Source organism: Canis lupus, chromosome 12 (genome assembly GCF_011100685.1).
Source record: "Canis lupus familiaris isolate Mischka breed German Shepherd chromosome 12, alternate assembly UU_Cfam_GSD_1.0, whole genome shotgun sequence".
NCBI classification, from domain to species: domain Eukaryota; kingdom Metazoa; phylum Chordata; class Mammalia; order Carnivora; family Canidae; genus Canis; species Canis lupus.
Window position 1 is genome coordinate 4965564 of NC_049233.1, and position 15735 is coordinate 4981298.

Consider the following 15735-nt stretch of genomic DNA (forward strand, 5'->3'; position numbering starts at 1 on the left):
ATACCAATCCTGACCCTATACTTGGAAGTTGTTTGCACTTTTCTGTGCTATCATATATTTATAAGAAGACACACTGGATGGATTTAAAAGAAACCTTGAGAGCAAGGGCCATGTTTTGTTCATATTGAGATCCTCTAGAATGCCTCCACCTCTCAGACTGCTAAAACGAAAAGAGCAAGGAATTTGGAGCTCCTTACAAGATGTTTGATGTTGGCTATCTCTAACTTTTCGAAGCCTTTTCTCCCACCTATGTAATTGGGATAATATCTACTTTCACAGGGTGATCTTCTGGATTAAATGGTATAACGTGTATTTCTAGAAGTATACATTCTGAAGTGGGCTCTTACTATCAGTCACCCAAATGACAAGCACTTTTTCATGCATGGCAAACCAAACCAATGGGCCAATCAAACAAAACACACCTCACTGTCTGCTGCCATGATTAATTCTACACTGCTCTCCTGGTTGAGCGGGGAAAGTCAAGAATGAATCACTTCTATAGCTATTCCCTATTAGACTAATAATGAATAAAGCTCCCCTAAAGTCAATATGGAATAATAGTACACTGCTGTGTTTTAAACTCATTTCCAATTGACCTAAATTTATTTCAGTGTCAACAAAGACACAAATCAAATTCTGCTGTGCCCAAAAATCTTCAAAGAGAACACCAAAAACCAGGGGCTAAGCCCCTTTGCTTTATTTTCTAGTACAGTTTATACCAAACACAAAAGATCCAAATGCTTGGCTCAGGATAAGGGAGAGGCCAGAACAAAGCATTCTCAAACAAACAACAACAGAAATTAAGTACCCAGCTGTATATGATGCTAGGCTAGATAATTAGGAAAATTACATGAACAGGGTTGGTTCCAAGCTTCTAATAGCCTACTGCTTTTAACAGATTTCTCTAATGCATGGGTACTTGTAGAAGGCACCTAAAACAGAGGGGAAAAGATCTTTTAAATATTTGGGGGAGTCATGAATCATATTTCTGGAAAAATACATTTACACAAAGAATTTCATAAACTGACTTCATAGATAAACTGACATCTATCAGTAGATCCCTGGCAAAACCCTGAATTAAATCAATGAGCAAATTAAAATAACCAGGTTGAAGGTTATTAGGGAGTAGGACAACCACAAAGTCTCAAAGTATGAACCTACAGATTATTTAATAAAGGAAAAACACTTTCCAATAAAGTGATCTGAGAGGTACCCTTAGCATGAGTGGTTTGCATCACCAAACTGTGTATCATCAAAGTAACACAAACGGCTATCACCATGCCTCCTGATGTGACATAATGGGAAGTAGACATATAGTATTCCCACCAAAAGTATTTATTTAACCTGAAACTAATCAAGAAGAAGACAAAATCAGTTGTGGAATGTTGTATGAGGCAATTGACCTAGATGCCTCAAAATGTTGTTATGAAAGATCCTTCACCCCCAAAAAGATAAGGGGCCTATCCTATTTAAAGGAGACTAAAAGACGCCTGGGTGGCTCGGTGGTTGAGCATCTGCCTTAGGCTCAGGTCATGACCCCAGGCTCCTGGGATCAAGTCCTGCATTGGGCTCCCCTTGGGGAAATTGCTTCTCTCTCTCCTGTGTCTCTCACAAATAAATAAACAAGATCTTTAAAAAAATAATAATAAATAAAGGAAACTAAAGATATACAACAACCCTGGGTGCTGGGTTAGGGGAATGAAAGTGCTATAAAAGTACATTTTGGGGAGAATTAGAAAAACTTGGAAAAATAAGACTGTACATTAGATTATTATTACTTTACAACATTAACTTTCTGAAGTGTGATACAGTATTGTGGTCTTATGTTGAATAAGATCTTCATTCTCAGGAGACACAACCTGAACTATTTAGGGGTGAGGTGTCATGATGGCTGCTACTTACTTTCAAATCATTTAAGAGTGTGTGTGTGTGTGTGTGTGTGTGTGTGTGTGAACACAACTACCACAAAAAAAAAACAAAAGTTTTGAGAAAGTATTATCACACATCCAAAGACAATGCCTTTCTTTTTAATGCTCATCAATTGAGGATCAGCTACATTTTTAAATGAAAATATTACCAATCAAAAAACATTTTCCTGGGGCGCCCAGGTGGCTCAGACAGTTCAGCATCTGACTTGATCTCAGCTCAAGTCCTGATCTCAGGCTCCTGCATCAGGCTTCTGCCTCAGGCTAAGTTGGCTTGAGATTCCGTCCCCTGTGCCCCTCTCCCCATTCCCACCCCAGTGCTGCTTACAAGCATCTCTCTATCAAATGAACAAATGAATCTTTTTTTTTTAAGTATTTTCTTTTGGTTCTAACCCTACCCTTTGTAAATAACAGCATGCTAAAATTCAATAAACAGAGAACTTCTAAGTTGAGTTACCTTTATAAGTCTCATTTGTTAAAGGAATTGGCTTTAACACTTCAAGGGATGCAAGTAATCTCACACAAAAATTCTGAGTAGTATGGAGTCCATACGAAAAGGATAGCACAAGTAATTGAAGCACAATAATAAAAAACAACAAAATGTTTTCAACTTTCAAAGGCAGTTAAATCTGGAAGAACAGAGAAATAAACCGAACTTTTCAAGTCTCTTTCATTAATTCCAGTTATGTCCTTTGGGGTACAGATTTTTATAAGCAAACAAAACAAATTTTTAAAACCCTTTTTCCTTGATCTAGTGTTATATGAAAAAAGGCAGTAAGATGAGACAATTCCTAAAAAAACCTATAAGACACACTGAGAAAATTTCACTTTATTCATAAGAAAGCCTTTTCTTCTTTCCCCTACTCTAGGTTTATTCTGGATTTAAAATCACTATGTAGCTATGGATATTAATCTATGATAAAGCTCACTGTTCTGAACTGTCCATAGGGGGTAAACTGCTACACAGGTACACCAGAGAGGGAACACACAGTTCTGTTATGGACATGCCAGATAAAGCAGGCACTCTCCAAAGTGCAAGTCAGCAAACACCTGAGACATAACAGAAAAATGAGAATACGCTTAAAATTTCACCAACAGTGTACTGAAAAATTCAGTTAACATAACTGTCATATCCACCAAATGAGAAATCATTTTAAAGCATTATCCACTACTTCCCCATGTATATTATTCACTGTGTTGTTTTCTGTTAAAATATAGGTAACTTGTATCAAATTATCCTACTAAATTTTCAGAAAGAAGACAAAAGAAGGATATAAGAATTGGATACTTTGTCAGTGGCACAGAAAATTAGAGTAGCATTCTAAGTACCACAGATGCCTGGGTCATAAAGGCTTTCAGTCTCCTGAAACGAAAACAGGAAAGAAAACACACAAGGAAAAATGTATACCACAGGACTTGTAACTAAATGCAATAATTCATCTTAATTAAAAAAGAATACCCATGTAAGGATGAACTGGAAAGCCCTCATTGACTTTCAACTCCATGCCTGTCAAAACATTCAATTCCAGGGATGCCTGGGTGGCTCAGCGGTTTAGAGCCTGCCTTCAGCCCAGGGTGTGATCCTGGAGTCCTGGGATCGAGTTCCACATCGGTCTCCCTGCATGGAGTCTGCTTCTCCCTCTGCCTGTGTCTCTGTCTCTGTCTCTCTCTCTGCCTGTGTCTCTGCCTCTCTCTCTCGGTCTCTCATGAATAAATAATTAAATAAAAAATCTTTAAAAAAACAAAACAAGTCCAGGAACATGGAAGTTTCAAGAGAAGTTAACTATTTGTAGACAAGACATACATACAAAAAAGAAATACGCATGCAGGACAGACTATACATCTGTATGAAACTGCACACTACATTTAGCCATCTACTTTCCCCCAGTTAATGTCCTTCCTCCACACTGGGGAAGGGATAGGGAAGATGATGAATAATACTCCCACACATGCCCATACATTCTTTTCTCCTTAAAAAAAAAAATCTATGAAAAGATGTACAAATGGTCAATAAGTACATGAAAAGATGCTCAACATCATTAGTTTTTAGAGAAATGCAAATAAAAATCACAATGATATATGTAAGGGGAAAAAGTTTCCCCTTTTTCCCTTCCAGGTTATTTGTTGGTCTAACAATTCAATTACGTAAGACAGATTAACAGGGAGACCCCCGCCTCCAATATTTTGCACTATGGAAATCCCAAAGATAGGAAGCTTGCAGATACTCAAGCAACTGAGGCTTATAAACCATTCTTAGCTAAGGAGGTAGGGGTCTGGGACTTCAAAGGGGAGGAAGACAATTCACAGGAAGATGGGAGGCGCAAATGTTTGGTAAACAAATGTTTGTCTGGGCCATGCAGATAAATCTTTTTTATATAAAAAGTTATCTCTGAGGGATGCCTTGGTGGCTCAGCAGTTGAGCATCTGCCTTTGGCTCAGGGTGTGATCCCAGTCCCAGGATCGAGTCCCACATCAGGCTCCCTGTGAGGAGCCTGCTTCTCCCTCTGCCTATGTCTCTGCCTCTCTCTGTGTGTCTCTCATGAATAAATAAATAAAATCTTAAAAAAAAATGTATCTCTGATATTAGCTCTCATCCTGTTACAGTCCCTCCAACTAAATTATTTTAGGCAGTTACAGGAGAGGTAAAAACAAAATAAAACAAAAACCACACAACAACAAATAAATAAATCTCTTCCTGAGTCTGTTAGACCTCAACTGCCATCAGCTCAAAATAATCCACATGCCAGTGGCATATTTTGGAGTCATATATTCTGCTCCCCTTTGGATACCTTCACACCTATTACAATGGCTATTATCAAAAAATGGAAGATAACAAATGTTGGGGAGGCTTAAAGAAACTGGAACCCTCATGTATTGCTGGTGGATATATAAAACGGAGCACCCTCTGGTTCATCAGAATGTTCCATACAGAATTACCATTATGATCCAGCTATTCCACTCCTGAATATATACCCAAAAGAGAAAGCAGAGACTTGAACAGCAATCTTCATAGCAGCACTATTCACAATAGCCAAAAGGTGGAAATGATCCAAATGTCCATAAACAAAATACTGTATTTATATGCTATTAAAATATTCAGCCATAAAAAATAAAATACTGACACATGCTACAACATTAATAAACCTTAAAAACATTATGCTAAGGTGCAAAGAACCAGACACAAAAGGGCAAATATCATAGGACTCTATTTATATGAGGTATCTAGAACAGGCAAATTCATAGAGTCAGAAAAGTAGAATAGAGATTACTAGGAGCTGGAGGAGTGGACAGTTGTTTAATGGGTACAGAGTTTCTTTTTTGGGAAGGTGAAAAATTTCTGGAGAACAAAAGTGGTAATAATTGCACACCAGCGTGAATGTACTTACTGTCACTATATTGTACATTAATACTGATGAAAACTATAAGTTTCATGTTATATATATTTAAACACAATTAAAAAAAGAAAAAAGAGGGAATCCTGGGTGACTCAGTGGGTTAAATGTCTGCCTTCAGCTCAGGTCATGATCTCGGGAGTCCTGGGATCAAATCCCCACATCAGGCTCCCTGCTCAATGGGGAGTCTGCTTCTCTCTCTCACTCTCTCCATTTGCCCCTCCTCTCACCCCCGCTAGAGCACTCTTTCTCTCCCTCTCAAATAAGTAACATCTTCAAAGAGAAAGAAAGAAATAATGAATTCTGAGCCCAGAGCAGACAGAAATTAACAGGTCACCCAGACTTGACTTCCCTCTTTAATCCTCCTACCTTTCCCTTAACAGAAGATGCTTGGTCATTTGCAACATACAAAATGCTGAACCCAGGCTCCAGCAGGAACTGCTGTATCAATTCTTCAGGGACTCAAGGCAGACACTTAACCAATGGAGCCATATATAATAATATAATATAATATAATATAATATAATATAATATAATATAATATAATATAACTACAAACTACTTCCTCCTTCATTCTATCTCTTAAATACATATAATGCTTTGCTACACTCGCTCTTCTCCAAGTAGTTACTGAAGACAACAAAGTTAAAAGTAATTTGTAATTACTTCTGTCACTGACTACTTGGATGAATTACTGTCCTCAAATATTATATTAGTATTAAAACAAAAAAAAATCTATCAGATCATCCAAATGCCAGAGGCTGAAAGACAGTACTATATTAATCAACTTTCTCCAAGAGGGCCCTGGAATCACAGGAAAAATCTGTAAAGCTCTAAAGGAGCTGAAAAATTGAACTAGAAGACAGCTGAGATAGGGGGAGGGGGCAAAGAGACGCAAAGTGCCTTCTACACACCAGCTCTAAGAACAGCTCCTCCCAAGGGAGCCTGGGGTCAGGATCACAAAAGCAGGAATGGGCCAGAGAAATTCATTAAGCAGAGAACCATGTCCAGGGAAGAGAGGAGAAGCTGTGTCTGGATTGTTCCTGGCATAACTGCACAAGGTGGCTCCTATTCTTTACAGAGGATGTAAGCATATTCCTTATTCTTGGGGTTCAGACATAACACCACGATATATTGTGGTATTTGTTTTCTTTCCTTAATTCCTGAGGGGCCTTGATATCCTGGTCTTTAATTGCTGAAAAGTCATCTTTGGGGATCTCAGGGAAGTTCCTACGATTTCTTTTCCTTCAGTGTCTGTCCTCTACCTCTAAAATACTAGACAAACTGTATACATCTTGGTTTTATCCTTCACATCTCTCTTTTTTTTTTTTTTTCCTTCACATCTCTTAAGCAGGTTTCTAAACATGGAATAAACATGAGAATCACCTGGGAAGCTTTAATAAGCCACTGATGCCTGCACTCTACTCCCAGAGAATCTGTATTTAATTGGTCTGTGTTGAGGCCAGGGCAATCGGTGTTTTTTGTTTGTTTAAGGTTTATTTTAGAGAAAGAGAGAGTGTGAGGAGGGGCAGAAGGAGAGGGAGAGAGAACCTCAAGCAGATTCCATGTTCAGCAGTGGAGCCTAACACAGGGCTTGATCTAAGGACCCTGAGATCATGACCTGAGCTGAAATCAAGAGTCAGACACTTAACTTACTGACTTGAGCTGAAACCAAGAGTCAGATGCTCAACTCTCTGTGGCACCTGGGTGCCCCAAGGGCATTAGTGTTTTTATTTTTATTTTATTATTTTTTAAGATTTTATTTTTTTATTCATGAGAGACACAGAGAAGCAGAGACATAGACAGAGGAAGAAGCAGGCTCCCTGTGGGGAGCCTGATGTGGGACTCGATCCTGAGCCACATCAGGATCACTCCCTGAGCCAAAGGCAGATGCTCAACCACTGAGCCACCCCGGTGCCTCATACATTAGTGTTTTTAAAAAGTATCTCAGATCATTCCAGTAAGCTGATTGGTTATCAGATATGTCCATTATTTCATCTACTCTGTTCAAAGGATCTTTTATTTTTAAAAAAAGATTTTCTTTATTTATTCATGAGAGACACAGAGAGAGAGGCAGAGACATAGGCAGAGGGAGAAGCAGGCTCCCTACAGGGAGCCCGACGCAGTACTTGATCCCAGGGCCCTGTGATCACACCCCTAGCTGAAGGCAGATGCTTAACCACTGAGCCACCCAGGCATCCCTCAAAGGATCTTATAAAGCATTGTTTTTTATTTTTGTACACTCTTATTATCTGATTACACATTTTTCTTATATGTCTTTATTTTGTGGATAAAATTATTTCTCAAGTATTTAGGGATTCTACTTAGATGAGACATCTATGAATAAGTATTTGGCTGAAATTTTTTTTTCATTTTTTGGCAGGGAATTGCTGGTTATGTGTATCCCCTAGTATCTCCCATGGGCACTGGGCAGTGGTAAAGGTTGAAAGGTTAAGAAACGGAAATGAAGAAAGACAGCATACTGTGAATTACAAGTTAAGTAGAAAGGGCATTCATAAAGATGTGAAAGTGACAGGTGAGCCAGTTGATACTTGTATTAGGTTTACAAAAGGAAAAGGTGAAATGCTTTAAGTAAAAGGGAAATAAAGAGGAAAGGACCAGAAAGACTTAAATACATAGGTGAAAGAATCAAGTGTGGATTTGTTCATCAATTAAACATTTATAGATCATTTAAGCTACTGCTAAGTTAATCACAGGGCTAAATAAAAGTATGCTGAAGTTTTTCCTCAATAGAATGGTCATGGGAGTGTTTAAATAAAATCTGGCAAATTCATGCTACAAAAATATAATGCAGTCTTTGAAAAGGATGAGATAAATCTAGACAGTAGAGAATCATTTAGAGTCTAAACACCAGAAACATCCAAACAGCTGAATTAAGATTTTGTAAATGCTCATCCACTGAAAAAGAATACCATTGTAATAAATGAAGTGTATTGTTATGGTACCCAGTGCCCAGTGATGACTTGGTCCTCTGGGCTGTTTAAAAAAAAAAAGTCAGTTGATGATATCACAGAGGGATAATACACGTGACAATGTGTTATATTGTAATTACACGCAGCAATCAATCATGGTTCCCAGCTGTTTGTAGATTTTGGTGTGTGCAATCATTTTACAGCACTAGATTACAAATTACATGAATATTACATGCTTGATTTTTTTATCATTGTTTTTTCTTAGAGTTAAGATAGCTAAACTCTGGAAATATTAATATAGAACAGGTAAGGTCTTAGCCATTCCAGATAAAATAACCTTCTAATAATGACATTAAAAGATGAAAGATGCCCAAGATCTATTAAGCAAATGGTGAGTTGAAACAATTTATAATATCTTATTTTTAGAAGGAAAATAGTATATATATATGTTTGTGTATATTGCTTATATACAAAAGGTTTGGAAAGATACCTACTATTAAAACAGCCAATAAAGCTACCTCTGGAGAATGAGATCTGGGAGGATAGGAATAGATAGGAAGGAATTTCCACTTAAATTTTATTTTAGATCATTTAAATAGTTGAACAGTAAGCATATATCACTTTCATGATCATTTTTAAACTTAGGACAAAAAGATGAAGCACTTCATGTTTCCATTCATCAGGACTTTTTATTGTTACTGCTCAATTGAATTCAAAAATTTTGGAGTGTCTTCAATGCAGAGGAAGAAAAATCTAGTTGAGCAAAGAGTGTAAGACATCTAGAGGACAGTCAGAGAGACAAAGCCTGAACTCAGAGAAAAGTGTGGATGTTTGTTGGGAAGTTATCACACTCTATGTGGAAATTAAGATAAAAGTATACAGCAATTACTACTAAGTAAATAAAACCATGTTCTCAAACTTCTAATGTCCAAGCCTCACTTCTGATTACTAGAACCCTTACCAATACAGTTGAACAGTTTAGAAAGTGCAAACCATCCCTGAAGAAGCCAGCAATATTCCAAATGATTAATTAAAAAGCTCTCTCAGTACTTCAAAAGCACTAGTTCTCTCATTCCTTTAATACCGTACCATTGTTCAAATAAAATTACTTACTGCTCTTTCACCTCCTCGCGTAAGCATCTGAATCCTTCTCTGGTACTTTGACTTTATGCATTGCCTCTTGGCTGTCACTAGCTGTATGTAGCCTGCTCCATTCCAAGTCATGACATCCCTTAGCTGAAAGGTACATCTGATAGATATCACTGGTTAGAGTTGTGGTAGAGACTGCCAGTAGTTCTCAAGTCTCTTTTTCTCCACTTCTTCCTTCTTAATAAAACCCCTATTTTTTTTTTAACAGGATACAAAGCTTCCCAGAAAAAAGCCTCAGTGTCCTACCTTGCAGCTAAGTACAACCATGTAATTAAATTCAGTCTACTAGGAGATAAGGTAAATATATCTTGAACAGGTAGCCAGAACGTCATAAGCACACATCTGAGTTAAAAGCTGAAAGAAGCCATTCAACAAATAGCTACTGAATACCTACTACCTGCCACTCTTCTAGGCAATGGAGGTACAGCAGTAAACAACAGAAAAAGATTTCTGTCTCCTCACAAATTATGTTCTAGTAAGGGTAGACAGGAGTAAGCCTCTATTACTTCATGTTTTGTTCATATTTCGAACATGTTTCCTCATGTCTTTGACAGAAAAATCTAATTTCTACCTGTGCCACAGGGCAGATTATCAACTTGGGTTGACTCATAGGATCAAACAGTTTGCTTCCAAGTCTGCTGATCATTTCTGAGAACAAGCCAATGAGGTAACATGACAAAGATCTATAAACCCTGTATAAGCGGACGTGTCCTACTCATTTTTGTACCCCTATCACCTAGTGCAAGTGAATGGCATAAAAGAGGCACTCAACAAACATTAAAATGAATTGTGATTTTCAAAAGCAGCCAAAATAAAAATGGTAAGATACTGGACACTAGAGTAAGGAATCAGTGCTGAAATGACATTACCAGTTGACTATATTCTTTCCCCAAATCTACTCTGAAAAATCTAGAGAATTATACTCCACTTCAGTGTTAGCTATAAAAAAAGTAAAAATAGGGATCCCTGGGTGGCGCAGCGGTTTGGCGCCTGCCTTTGGCCCAGGGCGCGATCCTGGAGACCCAGGATCGAATCCCACATCAGGCTCCCGGTGCATGGAGCCTGCTTCTCCCTCTGCCTGTGTCTCTGCCTCTCTCTCTCTCTCTCTGTGACTATCATAAATAAATAAAAATTAAAAAAAAAAATTAAAAAAAAAAAAAAAAAAAAAAAAAAGTAAAAATATTCTGTTCTAATCAGGAGGGGTAACTACTAAAACCCTGACAAAATTAGCATATCTCTGAAGTGCACTGTAAGTATATGGCTGTGCATACATACACATAGCAGATTCATCTTATTAATTATATCAGTTTGGCTTAAACATGGGCAGCCAAGAATAGAAGACTACACCTAGCTGTCAATCTCTGAGTAAGCATTAAATTGCAACTGGAGGAAGAAAAGGTTTAGAGAGCTGGAATGCAGACAGAAAAAACTAGGATAAAAATTCTATATCATATTGTATCCTCATATAATATTGTCTTATTAAAGCACTGTAATATAAATTAAGCAGATTCAAGATATGGTTTGCTTACTTGCTTTATCTATTTATTTATTTTTAAAGATTTTACTTATTTATTCATGAGGGACACACACAGAGAGAGGCAGAGACATAGGCAGAGGAAGAAGCAGGCTCCATGCGGGAGACTGACGTGGGACTTGATAAGGCTCCATGCAGGGAGCCCGATGTGGGACTCGATCCTGGGACTCCAGGATCACACCCTGGGCCGAAGGCAGGCACTAAACCGCTGAGCCACCCAGGCATCCCAAGACATGGCTTTAAATATATTCTTTTCAAGGTCCATTATTATGTTCAAGAGAAAGACTATGAGAAATAGCATTTTGTGTCTGTGAACAAAACCTTACGTAGAAAGAACAAAAACCTTGGCTACCTTAAATCCCCACCATAAAAGTGTGGAAGGAGAATAGCACTTGAGGACAGAGAAGGGAAAGAGTGGTACTCTCAGCTTTGAGGTCTAGAGGACTCTGTTTGAGCCCTGGGTTATGAGAACGAGTGGATCTTTCTTCCCAAAAAAAATTAGAAAAAAAAAGTTCCTTCTACTGTGTTAGGTAACATATTAACAAATTCCAGAGATCAGAATGTAGACATGTCTGAGGGGCCATAATTCTACCTACCATAGATGCCTGGTCATCCAATCAAAATCCTAAGAATTTCTCCCAAACCTAGAATTCTATTGACTTCCTCCCATTTTATCTTTAGGGTTCTTGTAACATTCTTTCCCATCATCCAGTTGAACAATGTTCTAATCTGAGAGTAAAATTAAATTTAACATTTTATATGTATCATTCTGAAAATTCCTTTAGAATTTCAGAAAGCCCAAGTTAGAACACTTTTTACAGTTTATCAGTTTTGTCACAAGTTAAAACTGTAAGTAAATTTGATAATACACAATGCATATTTTCCCACCTTAAACTTAATCGCTGAAAAATTATTTTAAATATTGAATCCTGGGTGGCTCAGTCAGTTAAGCGTCTGTCTTTGGCTCAGGTCATGATCCCAGGGTCTTGGGATCGAGTCCTGGGTCAGGCTCCTTTGCTCCATGGAGAGCCTGCTTCTCCCTCTCCCTTTGCTTGTGGGCTCTCTCTCTCTCTTAAACAAATGAATACAATCTTTAAAAGAAAAAAAATTTCTAAATCATGACTGCTTTTTTGTCTTTTTGTTGTACCAATTGAGAGGTTAGGGTTTTAAGATTTTATTTATTTATTCATGAGAGATACAGAGAGAGACGCAGAGACACAGGCAGAGGGAGAAGCAGGCTCCATGCAGGGAGCCCGATGTGGGACTCGATCCTGGATCCCAGGATCACACCCCAAGCCAAAGGCAGATGCTCAACCACTGAGCCACCTAGGTGTCCTGAGAGGTTAGATATTGAAATCCCCAACTATAATTGTGGATCTGTTTCTCCTTTCAGTTCTATCAGTTTCTGATCCAGATAGTTTGAAGCTTATTAAGTGTATAAATATTCAGGACTATTAATATCACTTTATCACAATGAAATTATCTTCTTTATTCCTCGTAATATTCTTTGTTCTAAAATCTGTTGGTATGAAATTAATATAGTTATTCCAACTTTCCTGACTAGTATTAGCATGGAATATCCTTCTCAAACCTTTTACTTTTAGCTTATTTGGATTCTTAGTATGAACAGAAGGTTTCTTGTAGGCAGCATATAGCTGAGTCTTGTTTTACCCAAACTACTAATGAGACCTGCCTTTTAACTGGGTTGCTTAGGTCATTTATAGTTAATGTGATTATTAATATAGATTGGTGTAAATTTAACATTTTGCTGTTTTCTATTTGTCACCTCTGTTCTTTGTTCCCCTTTTTATCTTTTTCTTGGATCTCTGAACTTACAGTTTTTATAAAATATGGAAAAATCTGGCCATTGTTTCTTCAAAAATTTTTTCTGCACCTCCCCCTCTCCTCAAGACTACAATTACATGTATTTTAGACCCTCCAAGGTTGTCTCATAGCTTTCTGATACTCTATTCATTTTTTCCCTATTTACTTCCTTTTATTTTGGATGATTTATATTGGTTTGGCTTCAAGTTTACTAATCTTTTCTCTTGCACTAGTTTGCTGTAAATCCCATGAAGTATATTTTTCATCTCACACACTGTAGTTTTCAAATCTAAATGTTCAATTTGGGTCTTTAAAATATATTATATACCTGTAGTTGACATTCTCAATCTTTCCAGTAATATATGGAATATAGTCATAATAAATGTTTTAATGTCTCTGTCCACTAATTCTATCATCTGTGTCTGTTTTGACTTATTGATTTTCCTCCTCAGAGGCTGTATTTTTCTGCTTCATTCCAAGTCTGATATTTTTTTATTGGAAGCCAAATGTGAATTTTACCTTGGTGAATACTAAATATTTTCGTGTAATTATAAATATTAAGCTTTGTTCTGGGATGCAGTTAAGCTATTTGGAAATAGCTTGATCTTTCTGAGGTCTGTTTTTAAGCTTTGTTAGAAGGGATCAAAGCAGTCTTTAAGGCATTTGCCCCACTGCTGAGGCAATACCTTTCTGAGTATTCTACCCAATATCCTATGACATATTTTCCTCTCTGGCTATTGGGAACACAAACTGAGATACAATCAGAGATTGTTCCCTATAATCCTTTTGGGTTGTTCTTTCTTGGCATTGGGTAGCTTCCATAAAATACATGCACTATCAGTACTTGTCTGAAGACTTAATTAAGAGAGACTCCACAGACCTATAGAGTTCTCTCTTTGTGCAGCTCTTTCCTTTCTTAACTATAACCACCCTGGCCTCCTTGGACTCCAGCTCTGTCTCCTCAACTCAAGGAAACTGCTGGGCTCCCCTCACTTTACACTGCAGCCTAGAAACTCTCTCTAGTAAACTAGGATAATTATAGGGCTCATCTGTTTCTGGTTTCTTGGTGATCATTGTCTTATATGCTGCTGCCTCTTGTCCAGTGTTTGAAACTTCATATATTTTTTCTGGGGTTTTTGTTTGCTATGTGATTACAGCTAAGGGAGTAAATCAATCTCTCTTAATCCATCTTGGCCAGAAGCATAAGTACATGAGTACATTTTCAAGCCAGAAAAAGGAGACAGAGTAAAAAAACAAGAAAGCACAAGTATTACAAATGGAGTTTCAGGTAGGAGAAAAGGTGTTTGATAAAATAAACACTGTTTAGAACAAATTTTGAGTCTGAAGTTTGGAGGGATAGGCTTTCCATGACATTAAAAAAGTCAAAGGAGGGATGCCTGGGTGGCGCAGCAGTTTAGAGCTTGCCTTCAGCCCAGGATGTGATCCTGAAGCCCCAGGATCAAGTCCCACATCAGGCTCCCTGCATGGAGCCTGCTTCTCCCTCTGCCTGTGTCTGTGCCTCTCTCTCTCTCTCTCTCTGCCTCTCATGAATAAATAAATAAAATCTTAAAAAAAAAAAAAAAAAGTCAAAGGAGGCACCTCGGCGGCTCAGTTGGTTAAGTGGCTGCCTTCAGCTCAGATCATGATCTGGGGGGTCTTGGGATTAAGCCCCAGGTCAGGTTCCCCACTTAGTGGGGAGTCTGCCTCCCTCTCTACCCCTCCCCTGACTTGTTCTTGCTCGTGTGCTGGTGCTCAATCTTGAATAAACAAATAAAATCTTAGGGGAAAAAAAAGTCAAAGCCCACAACTGATAACAAATCTATCTCCAAAAATGGCAGGTACTTTTTTTTTGAGATGGCGTTCAAAATTATGGTTTTGTGTATATTTTTTAAAAGTTGGATAATTGCACTCTCTTTTTTCCTTTAATCCATATAAGAGGTAATTGTTTTAAGCCTTGTAAGAATGAAAAAAGTAGGGCAGCCCGGGTAGCTCGGTGCTTTAGCGCCACCTTCGGCCCAGGGCTTGATCCTGGAGACCTGGGATCGAGTTCCACATCGGGCTCCCTGCATGAAGCCTGCTTCTCCCTCTGCCTGTGTCTCTGCCTCTGTCTCTGTGTCTCTTGTGAATAAATAAACAAAATCTTTTAAATAAAAAGGAATGAAAAAAGTGTGGCTCTACATTTCTAAGGGACATTAATAAAACACAATTTTTATAAATCTGAATTAAAACTATTTTTCCCCTTCTTTTGATTAATTCAGCTGAAAACTATTCAGTAAAAATCACCTTAATACTTAAAAGTCATAATGCCACAAAAGTTGGCTTGTGATTGACATTAATCTTTAGTCTATAAAACTTGCTTTTGTTTTACAACCACAATTGGACACCTAATTATAACCTATCATGTATCTCAATATACTGAAATTTTATTATTGCCTAAATTGGAAGGAAAGCCCCCAAACCATTTAGAATACACACATACACTGTAGCAGCACTTAAAAAAATCATATGAAGAGCAGTCTATCATCAAGCCACTTGGTTTGATTCTCTGTATGTCTAATTTAAACTTCTAACTGGCCCCAGCACCATTTGCAGATATCCACCCTAAAAAAGCATATGGTATCATAAGAAAATAACATATACAGATGCAAAGAAACTGACAGAACGCAAGAAGGGCAGAGAAGGCTATTAAAGTGTGTTGCTTGGATGACTGACTTCCTTTCCCCCCCCTCTTATTTTCTATCAAAGTGGCTTCTGTCGCTCAGATTGCATTATTTGGCTCCTTGCCCTCATGCTACTCAGCTGCCCTTTATTCCAGCTATCAACGGCAATTATACAAACTAGCCAGATTCCCAAAATTTCATCTAAAGGTTCTGAGTAAAATCCTAAGCTGGGATGTAAGGGAGGGCTTTTAATGAAGAGTGAAAAGGCAGAAAAGAAACTGAAGGAAGCTAACTGGAGAGAGAAAGGAAAATCAAGAA

At 37.8% G+C, this 15735-nt stretch overlaps 1 protein-coding gene across 9 annotated transcripts in view; it reads right to left on the reverse strand.

Annotated features, from left to right (window-relative positions):
* Positions 1 to 15735, reverse strand: part of FKBP5 (FKBP prolyl isomerase 5) — a 108858-nt gene that overhangs the window by 63455 nt on the left and 29668 nt on the right. Inside the window, exon 1 of one of the 9 annotated variants that reach the window (XM_038553843.1) lies at positions 9364 to 9385. The exons of the other annotated variants lie outside the window; for them this stretch is intronic. The gene's annotated coding sequence lies outside the window, so the exon portion shown is untranslated. Of the gene's footprint in view, positions 1 to 9363; positions 9386 to 15735 lie in introns of those variants that run through there. 9 annotated transcript variants of the gene reach the window in all.